At 37.0% G+C, this 26,763-nt stretch overlaps 1 protein-coding gene across 4 annotated transcripts in view; it reads right to left on the bottom strand.

The window, feature by feature from the left end:
• Positions 1-26,763, bottom strand: part of LOC128091440 (poly(rC)-binding protein 3-like) — a 479,014-nt gene that overhangs the window by 165,066 nt on the left and 287,185 nt on the right. For all 4 annotated transcript variants that reach the window (XM_052704578.1, XM_052704579.1, XM_052704577.1 and 1 more), the window contains one exon: positions 5,553-5,654. The gene's annotated coding sequence lies outside the window, so the exon portion shown is untranslated. The remainder of the gene's footprint in view (positions 1-5,552; positions 5,655-26,763) is intronic.

Genomic DNA, 26,763 nt, shown 5'->3' with positions numbered 1-26,763 from the left:
ATAGCTGAAAGTAAATCCATTACACTTGATTGAACAGAATTTAACATTAAGGAACTGGAGAGGCACCTGACATTCAAAATTCACTTCTAGAAGTGAAACAGAGGCCACATACATAATTAGCTTCCTTTTTCTTCATATCATATAATTTATATTTGTAAGAAAATACACTGAATTCTGCCAATGGCATGCATGGAATTACATATATGAAAGATGAAAGTTAGCTTTTAATTAGCTCTTTATTAACAGCATTACCAAAAAGGGTTCCAATGCCGTTGCATGAATGCCACCTTGAATTTAAAAACTGAGACAAAAATATTTACATTCCTATGGTCTTGTCCTGAAATTCATTAAATAAGATTATTTTTTTCTTTATAGTAATAATCCTGGTTATTTTCACAAAGATATTACACAACATTTTGCCTTTTTTATGCCTCTTAAAATAAACAGATCAACATTGATATGTGACACACTTGTTTTCTTAGGCAGAATACAATTTCAATTATTTATTGCCTGAAGTGTTTGCAAATAGTCATGTAAAGTAGAGCTGTTTGCCTAAATTTTGTTGTCTTATAGACAGCCTGGGTAAATACCGATTTATTGCTTTTTAATGCAAGAATAGATTTATTTTAAACTGTTTTTCCCTCTATTTTTTGTGGTTTATTTTAAACTAGAAACTGGTTTTTTTTTTCAGATTAAATATATAGTTTAAAATAGGATTATTAAAAATTAAGTATAATTTTTAAACAATATACTGTCAAACTTCCATGAATTGATTTACATTAAATAACATGCAGTATTCTGGTATTACATATCTGTTGGCAGTGATTTACGGTTTACAATCACATCACTGAGCTGGGAGAATTTGAGTGATTGAGGAAACAGCCTCCAACTAAGTGTCAAGCCCAAGTTTGATAGCTGTAGTTTCCTCTGCAGTTGCAGAGAATATATTTTCTTCATTCAGGCTAGTTCTGCTCAGTCGCTCGTCTATGCAAAGCTACCTCTTGAGAGATGACAAAAGCAAAAAAACTTGTTTTCCAGTGTAGTTAAAACTTCATAGCAGAGGCTGAAATCTACTCACTTTAAAACCTTGCATGACAGAGTAAACAAAGAAACTCATACGTTCTCTTTACTCAGTATAAAGAATGGCTATTTTGACCAACATATCAGCTTAATTAAATAAAACAAATACGCATGCAGTAAATGTGAAATGTCAGTAATTGGTTTCTAATGCAACAAAAGCAAAAACTTTTATATTACTGCCTAAAGATCACTTAGTCTAGCTCCACCTTTCCAAAACAGAAGTGGCAAATTCAAAGTAATAGTCAAAATAATCATATATATGATAGTCTCACGGCAGTGATGCAGTGATCAAGGACTTATCCCCCACTGCTGTTTTTACTGTGGGAAGTATGTTGCCTATCAACTACACGGTAAGCAAGGAGAATACAAAGTTAAAGGAAATTAACCACTCTCACTGGGGTCATAATGTACTTCCCAGTCTAGATTATCAAATAAGTGAGGTCACTCACTGTATTATCTACTGCTGCACTGTGGCAGAAAATCAAACCACTTTAATGATACCAGCTGAGAGGAACCAGCACTTTTCCAGGAAACTAATTAAAAAGTAAACATGCAAAAGAAAGATCAGGTGATGATTTCAATTACGTTCCTTTCTTGCTTTTCCCCATGGCAGGGCCATCAAATTGTATCTCAGAGGCTTTTTAAATAGCCAAAGCAGACACAGCTCTTCAAATCTGTTGCAGACATCAGCGTACTAACAATTTCTGTGGCCCTCTTCTGACCCCCTCTGATTCCCAACATCCTTTTCTTAAAGCAAGGACATCAGAACACAGTATTCTGGTATCAGTCTGAAGCCAACCTTTCAAACAAAACAACAACCCCCCTTCTATGCAATCCATTTTCTCACTCAGATTAGTTATTTGCTACAATTCATAATTTTTTTCCCCACTCAAAGGCTAGGAAGTCTTTAGAACACACCTCCCCTTTCCCCCAATGAAATTTGTATTCATTAGCCTTAAATTCAGTGTTTTACTTTGTATAGCTGGCCTGAGGTTACCAAGCAACCCAGGTTGCTCGCTACAGTAAGGTGCCTGGACTCTGTATTATCTGCAAATTTCATGGACAGGGATATTCTATCAGCTTCCAGGTTGTCTGAAAAATGCTGAAAATGTGTCTGTGAACATGGTTGAAACCCACTGCAAGTGCCCTCCCTCACTTAAGACTCCTGATGCCAATTATTTTCTGTGATAAACTAGATTAGTAGGTTGACATTGTGTAGGGTATATATATATATTATCTTTTTTTTTTTAAATCAGAACTTTGTGTAGATCAAAGTATACTCTAATGCATACTTTGCCTGGGAATACTGTAGGGTCAAGGCAGTTGAAAGGTGGTGTAATCAGAGGCGAGGGACTTGAGGTAAAACACTCCTCAGTAGAGGAAATTAAAAATTATTCCTTAGTAGAGAGAATTAACCCTGGACTGAACAAGTCACTACTACAATTCTGCTCTACAAAATCTGACTATCACTATTGTGACCTATGCTCTGAACCAGCCTGTCTTCCTCCACTGATTTTGTAGCATCTGACTCAAAACACAGGGTTCTTTTTTGGTTAACATAGATCAGTATATGTAAGCCTAAATAGAGCGTTTTCCCCTTGCCCTCTCATTACAAAATGAAAACTTCCTTTATCTCCTTCCAGGCTGACTCTCTATTTCTTATCTTGTTGAGATGATAACTCAGTTTTTTTCACAGTGCTTATATGCATGGTGCCACATACAGATTTGGTAATTCAGATATTAGAATTGGATTCACAACACAGCAAATGCTCTCAGCTTCCTTATGATATGCTTTTGGTGGTAAACAAGACGGAGCTCCAAACTTAGAGACAAATATAGAAGAAGAAATTAAAGCACTGGTCTCTGTTAGTAAAATCCAAGTGAACATTCAATCAAGTAAACAGTATCCTACCGTGTCATCTGCTTGTATAGAATGTGAAATTTTACATTTGCAATCTACAGCTTATATGCCTTAAATGTAATTTCATTAAAAATAATATGAACTCAAAGTTTTTTATTCCTGTATTTTCACTACTTCACGTAAATAGCACATATTTTTTACATCACTTTTTTCCTCTTTTATATTAAATAATGCACTAAATATCTTTTATTCTGGAGACTGTAGGCAGCAAAATTTGCTTAATTATGATACATGAGGTAATGAATGTATTCTTTTCATCGTTATTTCAGAAATATGAAGAGGCAAGAAGTGATAATGTACTAAAATTTCATTACCTATCATGCACAGAGTGATCAAATATGATTGTCAGGGCTGAGGCAGAATGTAACTAGGCATTCACTTTCATAAAATCCATTGGGTACACTGAGGAGGAATATATTCCAACAAGAAGTAAATAACATAATATTTACAGAAGCTATATGAAACCACAAAGAAAGATGGAGGAATGCTGTAGTGATATGAGACTTTTCATTGCTATTTTGGTGAAGCAGTCTCTGGGAACAGATTTATATATATTCACGTTTATATTTCTTATATAAATATCTACATCTAAGTCCCCCACTTAAACTAGGATGATTGGACTCCATTACTTGGAAATATTTTTATGTTTTAGGATATAATTTCTTAAACACCTTATTCTTTATGAGCAAGAAAACTTTAAGAAGTTCTGAGGTTTTCCTTCAACATGTCTTGAACAGAAAGCAGTTTTGCCTCCTCTTAGCAAACAGTAAGGATACTCCTCCTCCCTTCTCCACAGTAAGTTATTCTTTTTCTTCTCATTTTTCCAAACCGATTAGACCTCTCCTCTTATCACAGATGCTGTCCTCAGATGTTATTGTTCCCAGCACTTTCCAGATATTTCCAATTCCCTTTCCTTAAGTTTACTCAGATTTCTGAACTTCTGTGGAAGCTCCACAATTTTCAAGAGATACCATCATGATATTTGTCTCAGAGTTTTCATCTTGGACTTTGCTCAGATTGAGTAACTTCTGGTTATTCTGGTTACTTTGAAAGGCTTCAATGGTTTTGAAAGAAGGATTTCCTATTGTTCTATGATGATAGAAGTCAGGGATCAGAGCAGCTCTGCTTCCCATTTCCTTCCACAGTCACAAGAGAGTCCAGAAATTGCAACAATAATGAGCAAACTAATTTCAAAGATCTTTTTCAAGGTTTGAGCTTCTCACTTTACACAAAATAGCAACAGTATGATGTATCAAGACCGCACAGACATGAGAAGGTTTAAGGGCAGGTATAAATTTAGTAGAATGCAAGGGAATATGAGAAACACAACGCAGAGTAGGAAGAAGAAAGCAAGTCTGGTATGGCTGCAATATAGATAATATTATGTAATAATATTAAGCAACACTGTGTAAACAAGATTTTTTTTTTTCTGGTATAACCTAGGTAGATTGCACTGTGTAAGGTATTGATTTTAGTCAGGTGTTAGCAAGTTTATGACATACAGAATCATAAAGCTAGGAAAAGATCATTAAGATCAAGTACAACCACCAACCCACTTTCACCATGCCCACTAACCATGTTCCTCAGTGCCACATCCACATGGTTCCTGAACACCTCCTAGGATAGTGATGCCATCACCTCCCTGTTCCTAAGCATTACCACTTTTTCTGAGAAGAAATCTTTCCTAGTATCCAACACAAACCTCCCTTGGTATACTTTGAGGCCATTACCTATAATCCTATCAGTTGTAGTACAAGTCTGAGACTAAGATATTTAACTTTTCAGAAGACCAAACATGCAGAGAGACTAGAGGAGATTAAATGGGCAAAGAAAGCTTACAGCCACTGTTATTGCCAGAAATATGCCCAGTTGGTCGGATCTGAAAATGATCCATTGGAATCTTAATGTTCAGTACCACAGATCTCAATGTCTTGCGCACCAAAAGAAAAAAAACACTTCTTCAGGTGAAGAAGCTCAAGTGCCAACTTATATTGTAAGGTTTAGAAGAAGTTATTGTTGCTGTGTTCTTCATACATAGTACATTTCTGCTCTTTAAATGTATTGAGTTTGCCCAATCTTATGATCTGAAGTAGCAGTATAACTTGGGGCAAAGGAAAATTATATGCAAGAACTCTCTTAGGTATCCATGCAAACTCTAGTGAACTTTAGGGTCTCATTTGCCAAAATGAATAACATATATAGACTCCTTAGGTAAAGAACACAATTGCAAAAGGATAAGCATTTCCTGACACTGATGCCACAATTCTGTTCCCAGAAATGAGGATTTAACCACATCCTACTGTGAGGAGAAAATGCTAAAACATCCAAAGATGCGAGTACAGTACCGCTGGCACAAGTTGGAATGAGGTGATTCAGAATTTCGTCTCAGCTATATCTGTTTATTTATGCTGATAGATTTCATTCAAACTTTCACGCTATACAATTTACACTCATTCACTTTGCACAGAAAATGAGGATGGTCATTCATATAATAAATAGAGAGATGAAATACAGGTCAGGGAGAAAACAAAACTTGAAATGAAAAACTTACTTGTCAGAAGACCGGTGATATTTTTAAAAGCTTGTGGTTGTTGGTGAGTTTGTGCAGTCACTCTGTGGTTTCAAGGAAGAAATCTAAAGATGTAAGTACGTTCTGAAAAGAAGAATAATCAAGCACTTAGTAATCATTTCAGCTGCAAAAATATCACAACAAAATTTCTCTAAAATAATGTACTTTTTTTTTTTTTAAATTGGATTCTTCACCCAAAAAATAGTCTTTGACCCTATCATTGAATCTGCAGAGTTTATGGACTTCTACAAGACAAACTGCTCAGATCAGACTTCCTGAGGTACATAGAATAAACAGTGTGCAAGAAATCAGGACAATGAGAAGAGTAATTACTTAATTTCTTTTCTGGCATATCTCCATTTCTAAACTGTTTGAAGTGTAAGGAAACAGCAAAAATTAAAGAGATCAGTCTCCTTCCTGGTTTAATAAACCAATATGCTGAAGTAATGACTTTCTTAAACAGGCCCATAAAGTCATGTCCGTAAATGTCTTTCAAACCATTGTCTAGAGTTCTTTGGCTATCTTTTGTACTAATTCATGTACTCAGCCTCCTTATTTGTGTTCTAATAACAGAAGATAGCTCTTTGTACTCGGAATGTTATCATATTTGAAGTCTAGCTTCCTAATTTCCAGACATCCCTACCAGGACAGTGGCCTGGTTTGAGGAGCTGTCTCACCTCTACAAATCTGAATGCAATTGACAAACTGGGAGATGATCAATCCTTCCATCGACTCAGTCTGTGCAAAAGAGGGACACACTGCTGTAGTGCAGAATGGCAGCTACTCAGCTTTTAAAGAGTAACAGTGATTAAAGCTGGCAGAAAACATTGGGAAGGCTCTGGTCACTATGCTGGATCCACACTGACAGTAGTCAAAGGGAAATGAAGCTTAGCACAGAGAAGATCTGGAAACTTGATACATGTCTTTCACTGAAGTCACTACTCATTGCTATTGTGTTGGGTTTATGTAACAAGTCAGTGACCGCTGTGACGAGAGATCAGTGGCTAATTCTATGCCAGACAAAATTGATTTCAGTTGGTTTGGCCACTGGAGCTGCCACTGGCCAACCTGAGCCCGTCAGTTTCTGTAAAAACATATTTAAGAAAGTGCAAAAAACTGGCAACTGTGAGAGGTCTGAGAAAAACCGTAAGCGTAACTACTCTGCAAAACACTGAGATCAAAGAAGTAAGGGGAGGAGGTGCTGAAGGTACCAGAGCAGAGATTCCTTGCAGTCCCTGGAGACTGTGGTAAAACAGATGTCCTCCTGAAGCCCATGGAGGGTATCACAAAGGACCAGATACTTACACTGCAGCCTGTGGAAGACCCTGTTGGAGTAGGGAATGATAGAGTGAAGTATAGTTGAGCCTGCAAGGAAGGGTGGTAGGAGGAAGGCAGTTTAATTTTGTTTCTGTTTCTTGCTATCCTACTGTATTTTAGATTGGTAATATATTATGTTAGTTTTCCCAAGTTGAGTCTCCTTTAACAGGTAACTGCTAAGTGACCTCTCTGTCTTTATTTAGAACCAGGAGCTTTTCCACCTTATTTTCTTCTGTCCTGTTGAGGATGAAGAATGAAAGAGTGGCTGGGTGTCTGCCTGGCTGATGGCCTGAGTCAACCCACCACAGCTGTAAAATAAAATAATACTCCATCTCAGATCTGTAACAGACTAAGCAGGACTGAGACTGGAATGCAAAACAAACAAACAAACAAACAAACAAACAAATCACTGAAGAAAACTCTGCCTAGAATGAATAGGAACAAATGGAACAAATAAGGTATAGAACTTCTCAGAGAAAGCTGTGTTAACAGGAAAGCTTCAAGACCTTCAGCTCTCCACTGCTGTGCAGCCACACATTTGAGAACAAGGTCTTATATTAACAAGCAAATGGATTCACAGAGAGATTCATATGGAATGCTGGAAACATCATTAAAAAAAAAGCCCTTCCTAATGACATGACACTGAATTCTCTTTGGTCCATAAAGGAATTTTCAATAATAATCATTGAAATATAATATAGCAAGTATTTTGAAGTCAGATGAACTTACTGACTTGCAGTACTATACGTATTCAGTTAGCATTTCCTTTAGAAACAACTACTTTATATTTTTTTATTGTTAGACTTTAACAGTCTTGAATTGATTTATTTAATTCAAGCCCCAGAACTCCATCCTAGCCATTATAATAGTAATAGTACACTTCAGTTATGAAAAAAACTGAAGAGCTATACTTCTCTGCCTGATACTTAAGACTGTGAGATGAAATCTCTCTCAAGTTATTACAGCAAAGGACTCTGGCTTTGTTTGGATTCTTCTGGATTTAGTAAGGATAAACCTTTACCGTGGAAAAATTAGCAAAATCCTCTTAGATAAAACTTACTGAATGAACTATTTCCTGAAAGAGTTTCTTGTCAGAATTATCACCAACCTGCTAAACAAACGGGGTTCGTGGGAAACATTCACACTGCTTCACATACTTATTGTGAGAAATCTCTAGAATAATAAAACCCGGAACACTGCAACATTGCCAGTGGAACTGAGAGAATATTAAATTCTACCAACAATTATCATGTTTATTGCAAAAAACTGTCTTGTAATTTAGCCTTGCTTTCGCAACTAAATAACTAATGTCTCATACCTGTACCTCGAGAAATTTATAAACACAGCAAAATCAGTTTTTGCAAAGAGAGTTTGGAAATAGCTTTCTGAAAATGTCACCTAGTTTCTCAGCAGCTGTCAAAAAAGGAAATGGTATATTAGGAATTATTAAGAAAAGGACAGAGAACACAGCAGAAGAAAACATGATAATGCTGTCATATAAATCCTTTACCCACATAAGTTTGAATACTGAATATGGTTCCAGTCATCTCATCTCAAAGAGGACAGTGGGAAAAGAGGATAAAGAAAAGGGTGACGGGATGATCAAAGGTATGTAATGACTTCTGCACTCAGAAAGAAAAAAATAACTTCAGGATTTTTATGTTGGAAGAGGAACAACCGAGGGAAAGCATTGTGAAAGAGCCTCATAAAACTGAGAACATGAATAAGAAACACTTTTTCACTGTCTTTCCTAACAGAGGAAGCATGGTGATCCCAACAATGTGAGAGGTTAGCAAGTTTAAAAACAAACAAATAAAACAAAGAAAGGACATTTTCCACAAAGATCATAATTAAACATCAGAACTTATTGCCACAGGATATGGAGGATGCCACATACGTGCATGGAGCCCAAAAAGCAATTCACTGAGGCAGTAAAATGAACATCACCAGTTTGTATTTTACACAAAGATGCTGAATGTAAGCCTTCAGTATAAGAAGCTCTACAGAGTACCGTGGGATGGCACCAAGGGAAGTTACCCATTGTTCCCATTCAAATACAGCTCATGGTGATCTCTTGCAGAGGCTAGAGAACATTGTATGCCTTTAACAAATACACAGGGAAATGTTTGAGTGCAGAAAATTCCTAGCTTCTCTGGTTTCCCTGTGTAACTTCACACTCTAGAGTAATTAGAGTTAGTGAAGGGTCACTGTTTGTTTCAGGGGATCTTACAAGTCCATCCATCATTTTGGTGACAAAAAATTGTATACAATGAGGATGTCTAGATCCGTAATGAACTTTTAGTGTTTTGCCACCTTGCATAAATGAGTGCATAAAAATGGCTCCACTAGGTCAAACAGAAGATCCTTCTACCTAAATCAGCATTCCATCTACAACAACCATCAAAATAAAAAGTAAGCTTTGGCTGGCATGACACATTTAGCTCTCAGGATACTGTAAACTTTAGAAAGCCATGCTGACCTTTTTAATTCCAGACACTGAATAAATATTACAAAAGAAAATGTTCTGGAGAAAAATAATCCTGAGGCTCAAGTCCAGCTTCGCATCCCAGCTATGGAAATGACACCAAGCTAAGCCCCATCCTTTCTCTCACATGCTGGTTTTCATTGAAAAATAACATGGGCAGATAGCAGGAGAGGGCAGCAATAGCAACCAAAGTTTAATGATCCGGGCCAAAAAGACTCTGGACATACCCCATAGTTTAGGTACAGTCTGAATGACCAGAGAGATCTAGACAGTCAATGACATTCAGAGCAGTTTAACTGCACTGTTATAAAATCATTTCCTGAATATAGAAAGCCTTAAGGAGCCTTAAGTCCCTAAGTCTCTAAGCATCAGCTAAACTGTACGAGTTGATGAGTGGTGCATCTGGCAAACCCTGCACTTGTAGCATGTCAGCGAGCAAGGTAAAGTCTTTAGAAAATAGCATCAGATGAAGGATGCAGAGTTCAAGCAACCTCTCTTATTCACCAGCAGTAATTTTGATCCAGTTTTATCACCACAATAAAATGAAAGTGACAATTCTCCATAACCTATGTCTATGTATTTCACTGGAAAATTGCTATATTCTCTCTCATGAAGTAGCTTACACAGCTAAAATGAAGATTAGCAACCACACAAGAGAGGCTGCTTTTCTTTTTTTCTTCAGAGGAAAAAAGAAGCTAAGCAGAAGAGGTATTGCAATGATGCTATTTCTAAATATTCACTCTGGAAAACTTCATACTTCTGAAATTCATAGTCTATATAGAGAAATGGCAGCCATTCAAAACTGACAGGAAACAAGTGAGGTTTACATCCAAATAAGTGTGTCTGTGCAACCTTCTTCAGCAGTTTACATAAATTAACATGAAATCATTATTTTGGCCAAGACAAAACTCTTCCCTACACAAGCATTCACTCACCCCCATGTCTGTCAACACAGTGAGTCCATTTGTGGTAACCACATAAGCCAGGAGAGCACTTTCTAGAGGCACAGGATCAAACTGCCACATACCCAAGGATGCTACTGTGTTTGTGTTGGCATTTCAACTAACAACGCTGTTGTGTTGGTTGACAGCAAGTTATCTAAGTCCCCGTTGGGCTGACAAATGGCCTCATAAAAGTCAGCTTTTACTGGGGAGAGAGAAAACCACAAAGCCCTTCCCAGGCTGTTTTTACTACCCTGGAACAGGCTGGAATTGCTGGGTTGCTGAAGCCCAGCCTGAAGAACGGTGTTCTCAAGGAGCAAGGATAGCTGTATTTCTTGGTCTGTAAGTAAAGCACTCTTGCTGTGGGTATGACCACAACAGACCACACTGGCTCAGTATCTTAAACAGGTGTTACCACTTCCAGAGCACATCAGAATTAAACTTCACCATGTAGAACATATTCCAAACCAGCTGGAACCTTGCAAGGGAAATGAGGCAGCAAACAGGCTCCTGCAAACTATAGCCATGTCTATGGGGCGCACTAATTCCTCCCATATTAGTCTGACCCACTGACCTACATTCAAACTTCGAAAAAAAAAAAGCAGCTTTTTGGTGCAGGAGGGAGGAAAGGTGCTGGCAATAAAAGAGTGGAGCTGAGCCTGGGCAAGAAGACAGATCTCATTTTAATGTTTGCACTCTCGTTTCTTGCTGCCTGAATTTATTTATTAAATTAATTTTCTCTTAGTTGAGTCTGTTTTAGTAGTGATGGTAATTTTTAAGTGATTCCCCTGTCTTTATCTCACCCCACAAGTTTTTTATGCTATTTTTGCCCCATCTTGCCTCACTTCCCTCACAGGGAAGTGAGAAGCAGGTGACAGCCATTCCACCATGTCCTTCAGGCAGGTAGTATGTTTATGCTGCTTTGCTTTCAGTGAAAACATTCATGCTGGGGTTGGTGCACCTCAATTATGTACAATGAATGTCACACCTTCAGTGAACTTAATCTGAACTGTCTTAAACAATCCCTATGCAGACAAGGAACAACACTGTTCTTGGAGAGCATGAGGATGCAACCCTACTTTCCTACTACATCTAGTGCAGCCTGTTTGTGAAAACATTATCCAACCCCATTTCAAGCTTGCAAAGTGTTAATGAGCAGATTTCTGCCAATGCATTTGTTAATTATGCACTGAATTATTTGGACAAAGCATTGGTAACTTGTGTGTTGTTCATGAGCTATTTGCTGTTAACTGTGCCTTGTTAATAACTGTTTTGACTTATGTCTTAAATGTCTTATCATGCAGGAAGAATAATATTGCTCACGAATGGTCACCTCACAGTAATATTGTTTCTGCTTACAGAACAGATGATAACACTTTCAAAGAGTCACAGGAGAATAGACAATGACCGAATATCAAACAGTGACTTGCCATGGTGTGTGTTTACACCTGGATATTGTTGTTGACATGCCAGTACAAAGTATTCCACACACCAAAGCACCTCCTCCCACTTGTAAGTAAATATTTCCCAATAGTTGGTAAAAGAAATTGAAAAGCCATCAAATCAAATAGCTGTTTGGCTCTAACAGGCATTTAAGACAAATGTTACTGTATTAGTGAATCAATTTAATCTATAAGGAAACAAGTTAGTTGTGACCAGCATGTAATCTTTAATACAAAGGATGCCACATTCCTGCAGGACGTTTGAGTGAAAGAGCTATGGGGACAGCCAATTACATTTATTGCATTTGCTCTCTCAGCTTAGACAAACATATGGGATTATTTCATTTGCTTTAAGCAATCTAAGTGCATTCTTTTTTCTGATTTTCCTTAAAACTTCTGTGTCACCTGAAATGATCACTTCTGGTAGAGTCAATGCTTTTTCTTTGCCTCCCCAGTACCACACACACACTGCATTTTTAAAGTCCCAAAGGCTTCTGGCATTGCATTACAATGGATCAGACACCTCTAATACACTGGGAAAGAAGAAAAGCAGACTGCCCAAGAGAGGAGAAGCAGACAGTGTGCCCTGAGGCCTCCCTATTGTTTGTTTCATTTAGAGACAGGCAATACTGCAATATCTATGACAAGACAGGAAAAAATTTCAAGTTGCCCCAGCTGTCACCTGCTTAATTCAATACCGATTCTTCAGTTGGTCCCAACTGTCCGTAAAACATTGAGATTTTTCATGGCTCTGCTAGAGAAATCTTCTGTACAACTCCTATGTGCTGTTTTTCACTTTGAGCAATATTCCAGAACCAGTAAGCACATGAGCAATCCTGGTCAGCAGACACTGTGCTATCTCACCTAAAGGCAAGCTGATTTTTCAATTGAAGGTTGTTGTGATGGGTCAAGAAGGATGGTTAATTATTCAACTTCTGTAATTGCCTCACTTTAATTTCACAAGGATATGTGCAATACAGGTAGATGAAAACATTACGTGGTTCAGTAAGCGTTGCTTTTTGGTGGATGAACAAAGAAGGATGTGGTGGTCAGCATGGCATCCTTGTCTGTCAAGTCTGTACTGACAGCTAGGGAGAACTATTCAGATAACAAAGAACAAGAGTTGCCTCACTGACACTATCAGATAGCAGACAGATAACTTTGCTATGCAGTAGCAGTAGACACTGATCAGTAAAAGCTGGCAACAGGAAAACTCTGGGAGACTGTGTCAAGCTAATATGCAACCTCAGCTGAGAAAACTCTGGCATTTTTATTGTGGTGTACTGTTCAGAAGACATATTGAACTCTTCCAGAGATATCATTTTCCACAACAGCAGGTATGAAAATCTTTTCTTAAGGAAATAGCAGTACTGTGCAGATTATACAAAGAGGTTGAGTCCTCTCCTCAAGCCTTTGCAGTGAAGGTGGTAGAAACAGAAATAAACTTTCAGCTATCCAAGATGCTATACAAGTTCCATCACTGCAGATGTGCACAGATGATACACCATTACCAGGTACAGGCAGAGAAATGATGAAACTTGTACAATATTACATAGGTGAGGCTCACTTAAACTTCAGAGCATTATATTACCTGCTAAATTACCTCTGGTATTAGTTAAGGTTAATAAAATGATGTTGTGAAGAGAGAACTGAGAAGAAAAGTCTCACTGTGAATTGCTGAAAGTTATTGCTTACATTGCAAAAAATGATCCCCATGAATGTACAACCTTACAGCAAACAGAAACCAAACAATGGTATCACAAACACATCAATTTGCACAGAGCAGTAACCACAAGGCACATACACGTTTACTGGAAATAAAAATTGTTAACGTAGTATCAACGTAACTAACGATTTTTATTCCAGAGCCATAATGACTGTTTACATACCATCCTATCAGATCTGTGAGCACAATCCCAATTCAGTTATATATGAAGTCAATGGTCTTGCATTAGAAAAAGATCTCTTCAGGGACGCCCATGAAGTCATTCACGTGATTAGGATGACCAAGATTTCACTTAATGTGGGCAGCTGGCACCCATTATGCGTATCACACGTTACCAATTATAGTGTTATTTTATCCTTACTCTGCGCTGCAATACTTAAATGTAACTTAATCCATCCAAGCATCAATATTGATGCCTGGCTATAGTATTTCCAGTTAAACAGAGTGAAAAATCCCACCTTTTCAGCTAAAAGCTACAAGAATAGTTCATATTCCATTTTCTTGTTTATGTGTGAGTATGATTGGCAGTAATCTACTTCAAACAGCGATCTCCTGTGGTCCTTCAACAAGATACAAATGAAAACAAATAATTTTGATCAATCTACAGTTTATACAAACAACAAATAGCATATGGCAATCAGTAAGCAAATCTGTAGGGATACAGTTTATAGCAGCAGGTCATTTGCTTGTACTGCAATTCAGATTTCAGTTTTCTCATATCGGCTCAGCAATTTTACCTGTTATGTTTCCCAGAACACTGTAGTCTATCCTACTGGCATAGGCAATTTGGCTATGTAGAAGCACAATGATGTTTCCACACTTTAACTTGTGATGAAGAAGTTTATGTTACAATTCCTTATGGCAAAAGGAAAGCCACAGTTGTTACCATTGCTTACAGATCATGACCTTCTTCTGTGAAGATCAGTGCGACCTCTTTGATCATTATGTGTGACCTCCCACAGCATACAGGAGGCAGAATCCCACTTGTTTGTTTAATCCCTGGCTCTCAGCCTGGACTACTCCATTCCCATTTGCATGGCAAGATTCAACAACAAAGCTGTTTGGTGTTAGTGTATGAAAATAGGATTCCTAATAGAAATTATACTTGCTGTAGCAGAATCACAGTCTATGGATTAAGAAAGATTGTGGGTTTTTTTGTTTTAGGAGTACACATTGCAGAAGAAGTGAAAAGTCCTCAGAAAAAAAAAAAAAAAAAAAGGTCTCTGAATCACTACAATATTTATAATATAAAGAAAAGTCACTATGAATATTTATGTCTCTTAAATAAAGAATAATTAAGAGGCAGGAAGTTGCCTTTTCTTTTTAAGCAATAAATTTTTAATTGCAAAGTATATTTTAGTAACAATATGGTGTCTGATACAGATATAAAAGGGGACATTTGAAGGTCAGGGATAATACTCAAGTACCAGTATTTAGGTCTGCACATAGAATAATGCAGTATGTTGAATAAATACTGAAAAAACAACTAACATATTTATTGAATAAAATATTAAGTTCCGGTAGGGTATTTACTGTCCTTTCAATTTGCTTTTAAGCACAATATGCACAACATGCAAGTGTTCTCAAACATGAGAATATTTCTTAAAAAAAAAACAAATTGCAAATATCAACTAACAATTATTGTGTCCAACAGGCCGTTGATTAGGACAGTAGGGAACAAACAGAGATGCCACTTGGAAGAGTCAAAATCAAACTGATTTTAAACACATTGAAGAAGATACATGTATGGAACAAGAACATAAGCAAAGAGCTTCAGATTTCCAGTAATGAGGTAATTAATAACACTGTTAGCTATCTGTAGCTAGATATGGACATTCCATGCACTGTGGCATGGCTATTTTAAGGGGTTCTCTGCCAGTTTGAGAAGAAAGGCAATTCTCTGATCTAAGATAAGAAGAAATCAGAAAGGTACTGCAAGTCCAATTACTCTCAACTACTCAGAGATGCAAAGAAAAAGTGGCTTTGGGATGGGCAGGGCATAGCTTTGTTTTATTTAAACATTGTGCCTTGGTTTGTTTCATTGACTCACACTTCCTCTTTTGAGAGAACTCACAGAGTTTTACACAGCAATACAGATAATGCTATCCATCTCATTCCTATCACAATGCTCAATTTCACAGTTTCAAGTGTTTTGTGCTAACCTGAAGAAGTAGCATCAAAGGAAAGTTAAACCCGCAATATTATTTGCATAAAGGAAATTCTGAAATACAGTTACATAATTGGATGAACAGACTTGAAAGAAAATAATCCAACTTCATGAAGGATCGAAGAATTGATACCTCTTGATATGAAAACCATAGTTCAGGCTGAATCCACGCAATCTCCCATACACGAATGTGGCCTCCTAGTGTGCTCAGAGGAAACCTCTTTCCTACCTAGCTTTTTTACACATGAACGTCTTCTGTATATTCACAGCTAAGAACATAAGAACACTAAAAGTAAAGGGCCAAACAAAACATCATGGAGCTTCCCTGTTACTCTTTTGATGAGACATTTGGCACACACCTCTTTTTTTTTTCACAGTGTGAATTTTCTGGATGCAGCCTTCCAAATTCATTTCAGGCCACCTGCGGCAGGAGATTGCTGTGATTTGTGAGTACTGATCAGCCCACACAGAATTTTATTCTCTGATTACAGTAGAACTTTACATGCTTTTTTCCTAACCACTTGCTGGCAAGCTGAAACTGAGAAATGAACACAAGCAAGGGTGAGTGTTTTTGCTTTTGGCAACTTTGCAGTCTCACTCAAAATGGAAATGTTTTATTATTTTGTCTCAGGAATGAAGATCCTAAGCAGAAACACAGCAACAGCGGGGAGCATATCTTCTTTCTTTGGTATTATAATAACAAACACCAGTGTAATTAATATAAACTGTTAGCCTCATACTCTGTAATTCTAGAAGCTTCTCTTTTTCTGGTTTTAAAACACTGGTACTTCTTATGCTAACGACAGAACTTTAGGAATATCCTCTGTGTCCTACTGAGCCATGGCAGAGTTAGGAACCAAATTTTTTCTCTATAAATATAAAATTCCCTACTGAATCCCAAGGTAGTGAATACTGAGGTGATGCACTGAAGTGAGAGGGTAAAAAATGGACAGATTTTTAACTGAAAAGACATACAGTGGGTCACATCCTTCACATCTCATTGGTAAAAACAACCTGAAGCATATTAATCTCAGTCCTACATTGGTTCTGCCCTTGCTAATGACATACCACTAGTCAGGAAGAGCGCAGTGTTCAGCTCCCACCTCACTAAGTTTGGTGGTTTGCATATTTCTTAAGACAAGTTGAGAAAACAGTCACGAGTAATTTACAGCATTATACTAGCTGAGAGAACCTGAGCAACTCAGTAGGCACATAGCTTAGGAGCTATTTTGCCTTTCAAGAGGGGTGGAAGCCTGCGCACAGTGGTCAGACAACTTAGGGTTGTCGGTGAAGCATCTCTTTCTTGTACATGTGCTATGGATCAAACAATGCTTTCAGCCTCCACATGCAGCTTTCCTGAACAGAAACAGATTGTCTTTCCTGAGAAAAGTCTAAAATCTTCTAAAATTTTCTAAGCATTAGAAAGAATTGTGAGGAAAAATAATGTTTCCTTTCCTAACAATTTTGAGCGCTGATTTTCCTAGTAAGTGTATTTAGCAGACAGTCTTGTACATAATACATCCTCTAATGGTTCTTCAGCTGTAATGATGTTTCCTTTACAAGTCATCAGTTTCAAATGTTCATTCTCATGATAACAACTATATGTCAATATGCATTTCTTGTTTACAGCATCGACCATGATTTTTGATGGATCAAAGAAAAACAAATCCAAGAGATTCTCATATTATTTGTAAGACGGGGTTCTATTCTACTGTAATAAATTTATTCTATTGATTCTGATATGTTTTTATCTCATAATGAGCAATGAAGTAGACGGGATTAGGATGCCTCTTGCTTCCCTCAATATTTTGTAGAAGTTTTTGTTAGAGATTTCATTCTACGGCTACTTAATATACAAAGAAAACATTAATGGCCCTGATGATTGGATTAATATATTTATTGGTTATAGTAAGAGCTCAGTCTGTTTAGTTTTGCCAAATTTGCAAGATTGAAAACAACAATCACAAATGCATCTATATCAGGCTAAATTCAGAAGTAAGTACTACTGCTGAAAAAGTAAAACACAGTGCCATTAAATATTATTTATAAATTTTGATTTGGTTGCCTAATATTGCAATTTCATGCTGATCTAACCATTTGTTTCAAAAGAGTTATAAATGCTGGGCTTACTTCTCCACTAAGGAATGAGTGTTTTCTACTGAGGATTTTCCACTGGAGCTCATAATTATGTGGTGCCTTTCCAGTGTAGCTGAGCATAGAATCAGGACCCACATAAGTTTTGTCCACCAGAGCCATGGTGCTCCACTTACCCACACAACTCTTAGTCGCTTATTGACATTTCCGGGAACTAATGATCAAATGTGGCTGAGTGAAGTCAAGATACAGAAGTTCTTTTCTATTTGTTGTTTGACTACAGCACAAATAAAACAAGCATGTCCCTTATCATTGATCTTTTTCTATCGTTTGAGCAATGATTGTGTTGAAGTGCTGCTGTAAACATGGTGGGAATAGTACTGCTGTGCATCAGGAGTAAAACAAATAAGATAACACAGTAAGAAAAGATGCTTTCTTGCTGAAACAGACCAAATCACAGCATGGAACATTATTACAGAATCTGACAGCTGAGCACTAATTTGCTTCTTTGAAAGATGCAGATTCAATCAATAAATCTCCAGCTATCAGAATAAAACTTTTGGGGAGATAAACCAAAACCACAAAATGTTTTGAAACATTTACCTTTTTCTATTGTATCTGGTTCCTAAGGTACTGTGTTTATTCCAAAGCCAATTTTTAACTTCATCATACAAACATATCAACCCATGTCTCACTAACACTTGAGTGAATTAAAAAGATTATAAACACTTCTCAGGATGCAGATATATAAGCACTGGAGAAGTGACACTCAAACATGAAAGTCCAGCAATTATATAAGAATGCAGATTAGTGTCTCAATCCCTAAGATTGAGTCAAAACTGGATATGTATGTTAATATATATGCCAAATCAAGAATTAAATCCTACATTCCGCATCCATGGCCTTGCATACTCTTTCTGTGCATGGCCAGATCAGAGTAAAAACCTGGAAAGAGCTCGCTAGCATTTATGAGACTTGGCACGTGAAAGAAATAGAGTGAAGTAGAAAGATCCACATTGTTTCTTGAAGGGCTCGTCCCTGCTCTGTTTTCTGATTTTCTTTCTTGATGGAAAGATGCTAGGCTAACTGAAATTGTGGACCAAATGAGAAATTTTGTCCTTACATGTCCTTTTGTCCTTACTCACGTCCTTACATGGATAATAACAAAAAGAAAAGAAGATGAGAATTTTAGTGTTCTTTATGTTCTACTTGAGAGGCTTGTAAGAACTTTATAAAGAAAAGAGGAGGAAGAAGAAAGCATGGGGGAAGTATTTTTTAATGAAGGAGTCAAGGGTAACAAGTGGCTTCAGGAGCAAGGCTCAATCAGGGCTAAAAAAGCAAGCATACTTGCCTAAGAGCACTGCAGAGTGGAAGGAAGACACAACACATTGCAGGAGAAAATGTGATTCTAGTAATATGAATATTTACAAATAAAGGATAATTGCACCTAAACCAAGATTCATTATCTACAACATTGCATTATTACCAGTAATACAATAAAAGGAGTGCAGCTACAAATAAGGTGCAACGTGCACTACGCAAACTAATCTGGACAGATAAGGCAGGCAATCTTAAAGCAGACATTTACAATTTTAATTTACCTACATTTACCTACCTCTTAAAGATATTTTTAAATTTATTTCAGTGCCTATAGTGTCAGGACTCTAACATAAATCAGGAAGGAAAGCTGTTTTTTAACTAGAAGCTCTTCTGGATACAGAACTCTAGCTGCAATGTTTTAAATGTAGGAGCACCAATGCTTGCAACTAGAAAACACTTATTGGTTTACAGGATAAGCAAAGATGCCATTGCAGAATCCTATTTCCTGCCTCTCCCTTCTGCTTGGCAAAGGATTTGACTGGGGTTTAAGAGAGAGAATAATGGCTTCTGTAGAGAGAACTCTGAAACTCTGACAAGGGAAAACTGTCTTTGGAGGACAGGATGACCTTTGCAAACAGCACACGTAAAGTTAAAGGAACAGATGTTACTAAGAGAAGGAACAGAATAACATGCACAAAACTGAACTTGAAACAGTGTTTTACCATGTCAGTGAGAAAGAGTTGCTCTACCATGGCTAATAAGAGACTCAGTCAACTGTATTTTCTGAAGTTCTTACACAAACACTGTTTGAATCATTGACTGAGGTTAAGTTGTAAAGTATCTCTGTTCAGAAAGAAAGACATCTGAGTAACACATCTACAAATGTAGAAAGCGTTAAGTAAAGCGTACCAGTTAAAAAAAAAAAAAAAAGCACACATACTTTTTTTTTTTAATGACATCATCTCAACCACAAACTACTTAATCCTAATTCTTCATGGAAAAATATTTTAATGACTGCACGTTCTATTAGTCACAACTATATTTTAAAACAATTATTTAGGAAAGAAGCACCTGCATTCATCTGCAGTTAGAGAAGAATAGACAACAGAACACATAAATGAATGGAAATCCTCTTACATATCCACTTACTGAATGTTCAGCTACACAGTTTAATGCTTTCTGCAGCCCTGGGCTTCATGAACATTACATAAGAACTTCAAAGTTACTCAGTTATTCTCTTCAATATTCTTATTTTTCACAATGCCTACAAATACTGAAAGTGCAGTAAATGAGATGGGACAGACCACAGGAAATCATTTATCCATCTAACCAAGCAAGGACGAAATTATTTCTGAAGACTGCTGTAGTCTCCTGAATGACAGAAAGTCTGCCTAGATCCAAATAACCTGTCTCAGTACTGCTGGATCCTACTCATCTTTCAAACCCTTCCTTTAAGGAGGAATCCAAGAATGCTTTTTTCTCCTTTACTATGGAAATGAACAACATGATTTTCTTCCTCTGTGGATGAAGTCAACGTACTTCCATTAGCACTAGACCATTAGTGCTGTTTACCATTTACCTCATATAGGCTGCACTGTCACCTTCATGTCCCTTGTATGCATGTTTCCCTATCTTTTATATAAGTAATAAATACCTAGTGCTATGGATAAGCTTTCTTCTCTGTGTACCTAAATCATTTGGGAGTATCTTCACTCATACTAACAGTAATAAAATGAAGAAAAACCTGAAAGACTGTAGCTGTTAAAAGTATACTGGAAACTTTAATTATTATAATAATAGATGCGAGTTAGGAGATGATTAGCAGCCTTGGATTTGCCAAGAACATGTCAAAGCAGTGTAGTTCTCTTCCACACAGTGATAATAGGTTTTTATATAAGTGTTGTCTGCTTTAATAGGGGTTTTGACACTGTCTCATATAGCATCCTTACACGTAACATGAAAGAACAGGTCTCAACAACAGATACAATCATGACTGAGTATACCAAATTAACTAATGAAGCACCAGATTTACTGCACAATCTAAGGACAGAACAAGCAGGGTTACCTGGGTTTTGTCCTGCATCCAGTACTGCTCAAAATTTTTCATTACTGAAGTTGATAGAAGTATGCTTGCCAAGTTTACAGATCACAGAATCCTATGAAGGACTGCAAGGACATTGAAAAACAAGATGACAACTGAAAATTATCTCTATAAATACTAGAAATGTTAGAGTTACAGTTCTTAGGAAGGAAAAATCAATTACAGAAGTACGGAGTGTAGCAAGAATTTTGAGTATGTTTGTTTGATACATTCAGTTCTAAAGTGAATAAATACCCAACGGTGGGATAGTCTGTTGGAAATGTCACCAAGTAGGGTACAACCACGTGCTTTCAGAACATCTGGGTACCATCATCTTATATCCAGTAAAAAATCCTCTGTGCAATTTTATTTTCTGTGAATCCCATGATGTATGAAATGAAAGGAATTAAAACAGATTTTTCAATATTACCAGAAGATTCTATAAGATCATAAGATAGATGAATGCAGTTTTGGCTTTGGTATGTTATCAACTAAGTAAATAAGTATTTTTTACTCCACGACAGATTAGCAAATGAGTAACAGAGTTCATAAAGAAGTAGTGAATTAACATGCTTAAGTCGCTGGAAGTAATACAGACTATGTACCACAGTTTCCTATAGACTAGGCCCCCATTTCATGGAAAATCCAAGGAAATCCTGTGGTGTAGATCAATGTACTCAACATGGGCTTTGTTTTACTAGAGCCTTATTTGCAGCAGGGAAAAAACAAACAAACAAACATTTTTAAACAGAGAGCTTAAAATCCAGTGTGACAAATAAAATATGTATTAGATATGTAACTCTCAGACGTGAGGAAAAATTATGGAATTCAAAACTACCATAATCACTGCAATTAATTAGTTCTGATAAAGCTTCAGAAATATTTTAATAACAGCTATTCTGGTTCATCTATGACTTCAATGTTTTTTGCTGATGAGAAACACTGCACCTAAGACAGCACTCATCAGCTGCTGAGTTACCCATGGTGGTGTCTGCCCACTTCATTGAGGAAAATTATAAATCATAAATGAACCACTGGGAGAAGGAAGCTCCTTTGTCTGACACAGAGACTGATGGAGTGAGAGGACCAGGAGGTCTGTAATAGCATGTCTTTCTGTATCCAACATTTGGTCACAATCTTGAGTACTGTGTTCAGTTTTGGGCCCCTCACTACAAGAAAGACATTGAGGCCCTGGAGTGAATCCAGAGAAGGGCAACATAACTATGAGGGGTCTGAAGCACAAGTCTCATGGGGAGCAGTTGAGGGAACTGGGATTGTTTAGTCTGGAAAAGAGAAGGCTCGGAGGAGATATTATAGCTCTACAGTGACCTGAAAGGAGGTTGTGGTGAGATGCAGGTCAGCCTCTTTTCCCAGCTAACAGTGATAGAATGAGAGATAACAGCCTCAAGCTGCATCATGTGAAGTTCAGTTTGGATATCAGGAAAAATGTCTGCTCTGAAAGAGTGGTGAGGCACTGGCACAGGCTGTCCAGGGAGGCAGTGGAGTCACCGTCCCTAGAGGTGTTCAAGGAACATTTGGACATTGTGTTGAGGGACATGGTTTAATGAGAACTATTGGTGGTGAAGTATCAATGTCAATATGCTTTAAATGAGTTGAAACAAGGGAGCAACACATTTCAGCTTTTAAACTTTTAAGAATCTCTGCAGCTGGACAGACTTGTGGCTTTTTGTGTTTCCTTACAGTGTGTTTGAGTTGAATGTCGCCTAGCAACTGCAACACATGTCCCTTCTTTACTCTTACACCTAATCCTAAAAAGACCATTGCACATGTGCAGTTTGCTTCCTATCACTAGAACCTGTAAAAGGGGATGAAGTTAGTTGTATTTAGTATTTTACCACCTGAGGGAAAAAAGGTAGATCAAACAAGATAGAAAATAAATACATATTTTCTAACCAGTATTATAATAAAATTTTTTTGTACTGCAGCTTTATTGTTGGAACATATTTGAAAATGTTCAGTGAAATACCATCCATCTTCCATTTGGAGTAATGAAATTTGGTCTATTTCATGGTATAGTATCTGAGGCACAAATATATTATTATACAACAATTCCTTTGTTTACATGATTTATATATATATATATATATGTACGTGTAAATGAAGTCAACATTAATAATAAATCAAACCTGTTCAGCTAAATTCTTCTTAATACAAACACATTTTATATGAATGTGCCAGCAAGGTTGAAAGTATTCTAGGTAAGTGGACACTGCTTAGTCCATATATTTCTGAATTGAACTATCTGTAAGATATTCTAACAGTATTCCCACAATTTATATATTGGAAAACTCCCTTCTCAACTAATAGGACAAGGGAGACAAAAAGAATTCTGAGGGGCAGAGGATTTCAGCTGTTTTCAGAAGGTTTGCCAGTTTACAAGGACACTGGAAATCATGAAAACAGAGATGACAGAAGGTACATGACTTGGCTGTAAACTAAGGCAGAGTTGGCTGATTTGATTTGAAACCTAAGAGATCTGACAGCATCTTCTCCATTGGACTGTGGTGAACATGGTAGCCAAAGTGTTCTTACAGAGATAGTGCTCTGCTGTGTGCATGTCTCAGATTACAGGCTGGTGAGCTAACCCACAGCCTGAGACTGGTGCTCTCCATTCCTTAAGAGGCAGAATTGTTCTTTTGTATCTTAATTTGCTCACGGACACTGGAAATTTTAAAACTCAAAGAAACTTAGGCCGCTAATACGCATCTCTTGATGTCTTCTGCAGTCGCTCTCATCATTGCTTCTCTTCATAATTAAATACTGTTTACTGTTTACTATCACTATTGTTTTTTAAAAATTTAGTGTAATTTCATATCTTCTTAAAACAGATTATTGTACTGAATACCCATTAACCCTCTTCTTACTATGTGCAATTAATAATTTTATAGCTTTACGAAAATCTTAATTTCATAAAAATACCAAATGATGTTATATAATGTTGATATCTTTACTTTAACCTATATCAGATCTTATTTAGGAATGTACAGCATTCCTACTTGCTGTGGCTTAACCCAGCAGGAGATCAGCACCACACAACCTTTCACTCCTCTCCTTCCCAGTGGGATGGGGGAGAGAACTAGAAAAAAAAAAAAAAGCCAAAAACCTATAGGTTAGAATCAAACTATTTACTAAGACAGTAAAGAAAAAGATAAATAATAGTAATGATGATTTTATAAATCATATATATATGTGTGTGTGTGTGTGTGTGTATGTATGTATGTATGTATGTATGCAAACCAAGTGACGCACAAAACAACTGCTTACCACCCATTGATCAATGCCAGTCCCCAAGCACTGGTTGCATCCCTCTGCCAATTCCCCTCAGTTTTATGGTTTTTTGGTTTCTTCACACACGATATCATATAGAATGGAATATCCCTTTGGCCAATTTAGGTCAGTTGTCCTAATTATATTTTCTCCCAGCTCCCTGGGCCCCCTAACCCATTCCTGGCAGGAACAAAAAGGTTCCCTGTCTTGTTTCTGTTCTATTTCCAGTGCCTGTTCATCACTGTTACAGGTACTACTTAAACACCTCTCATTTTGAATATCTGCAATTGAAATTGCAGAATGTTTTTCTTAATGAAATCCTCACACCTGCATGACCACCCAAGTACCATGACATGTCTGTTGGAGACATTGCTAGTCCAGGGCCCCTCATGCTGCTCACATCCAGCCAGCATATAGGCCACACTCCGCTATTCATCAGGCCTTGTTTTTCACCCTGTCTCTGACAAGCTGCAATGGTAATATTCATTCTGCCTGCCCTACCATCACAATCGAATTTGTAACCTAACTGCTCAGCTGTCAGCTTCACTGTAGGCCACATTTTATTTTAATAAAAACTGTGGGAATGAGACAGCTTCTTTGTAAAGGTATTGCTGATGCCCTCAGCTCGCCTAACTGAATCCATTAAGGCTTTGTTATTAACCAATCTTTAAGATCTATTTAAATATGAAGTGTTAGTAATCTGACACAATGCTGAGAATAATTTTAATTAACTTATTTTTTCATTTTCAGGGTCAAAAGCAGCGAATGGTGTTAATGCTCTGATACAAGAGAAGGCCCTCTATCCATTACTGACTGCAGAAGAGGGTACAAACATGAACACTCATGATTAAACCCCAACTCACGGAGGATACTGACCCTTATTAAAACCTAAAAATTGTTGAGCGTGTAATTCAAGCTGGTGAAGGATAATGAGGAACAGGAGGTTGGGAATGCTTAATATGCAGCTAATTATGATGGAATAATTATTTCAAAATTCCAAATGATATGGAAACCTGAACATGTTAAAATCACATGCACGTCCTCAAAAAACAAGGCACCTGAGTTGAGTTTGTTACACTTAGAACCAAGCTGGACTGATATCAGCCCATTCCCTTGCATTTCTTAAATGGAAAAAGCAAGCTCCTGGGTTAAAAAGCAGGGCTCACTCAAACTCGAGGAATGCAGAACCATTGCCAAAAGTTCTTCATACATTGAAACAAAGTAAAACAAGTATAACTAAATGTATGAAAGAAAACTTGAATTAGATTCCCAGGTCAGTGACATTACTGGTCCTGACAAGATGAATTTATCCAAGCTATTACAAACAAGATGTCCAATTTATCCCAGAACAAACTTATATTCCATCTTTTCAACCAGATGACATTTCATAGACTGCAGTACCATTAGCAAATAGGTTTTCTTTCTCTTTCTTTCCTTTTTTTTTTTTTTTTTCCCCAAATTTATTTGCCTATCTGAAAACTTAACAAAAAAGCACAGTTTGGATTCTGTGACACCTACACTTCACAATTCATTATCAATCATCATTATTTATCAAACAAAGTCAGGAGGTAAATGTAAGCAAAGATGCAAAACACCCCCTGAAGAACTTTTGCACTGCCTTATGCTCTAGTTTTCACACTGACATAATTGGGCTGCAGGAGATAAGAATTATTTCTGTTACAGAAAATAGCTTTGTACAATGAAAATTTCTTTGCAGTTCTTGTTTAGGTCTGTAAATGTTTCTGAATGAAATTGTGACTGATGTTTTCCATTGACTTGCATTAAACTGAAAATGAATACACAGGATGTATTATTCATTTTACCTCTCTGCATGAACAATTAAAACATTTTGTATCACTGCTTCTTGAAGTGTAAGAAAAACTAAAGGTCTGTTGGCAGCCCTGATCTCATGCCACATTTTCTTGGCCGCACAATAAATTAATGCTGCAGGATGACACGTAATCATTAACTGCCTTTAAGATAAGTTTTTGCCTTTTTAACACTCTCTTGGAAATCCTTTGCAGACCAGAAACAAAAGTTAAGTTTATTCAACTTAAAAATCATTCCATGTTTTTGAACTTCCATGATGAAGCAACACAAAATATAACTGAAATAAACAAGATTCAACCTCTCCAGGGATCAGTTGCTTTACTGAGAGGATCACTTTCTGTATCCTGCACTGCCCCTTGCTGGAGTATCTCATAAATGTGACAGTAAATTCTAATACCAGTGCTAATTAAAAATGTGTGTCCATTTCTGATCCATAAAGTAATCTCAAAATGTAAGAATTCTGTGATTTTATAATCAGTCACTTAATCAATAATTCATTATAC

This window comes from Tympanuchus pallidicinctus, unplaced genomic scaffold (assembly GCF_026119805.1).
Source record: "Tympanuchus pallidicinctus isolate F22 unplaced genomic scaffold, pur_lepc_1.0 scaffold5, whole genome shotgun sequence".
In the NCBI taxonomy this organism is placed as follows: domain Eukaryota; kingdom Metazoa; phylum Chordata; class Aves; order Galliformes; family Phasianidae; genus Tympanuchus; species Tympanuchus pallidicinctus.
This window is presented reverse-complemented; position numbering and strand designations above follow the sequence as displayed.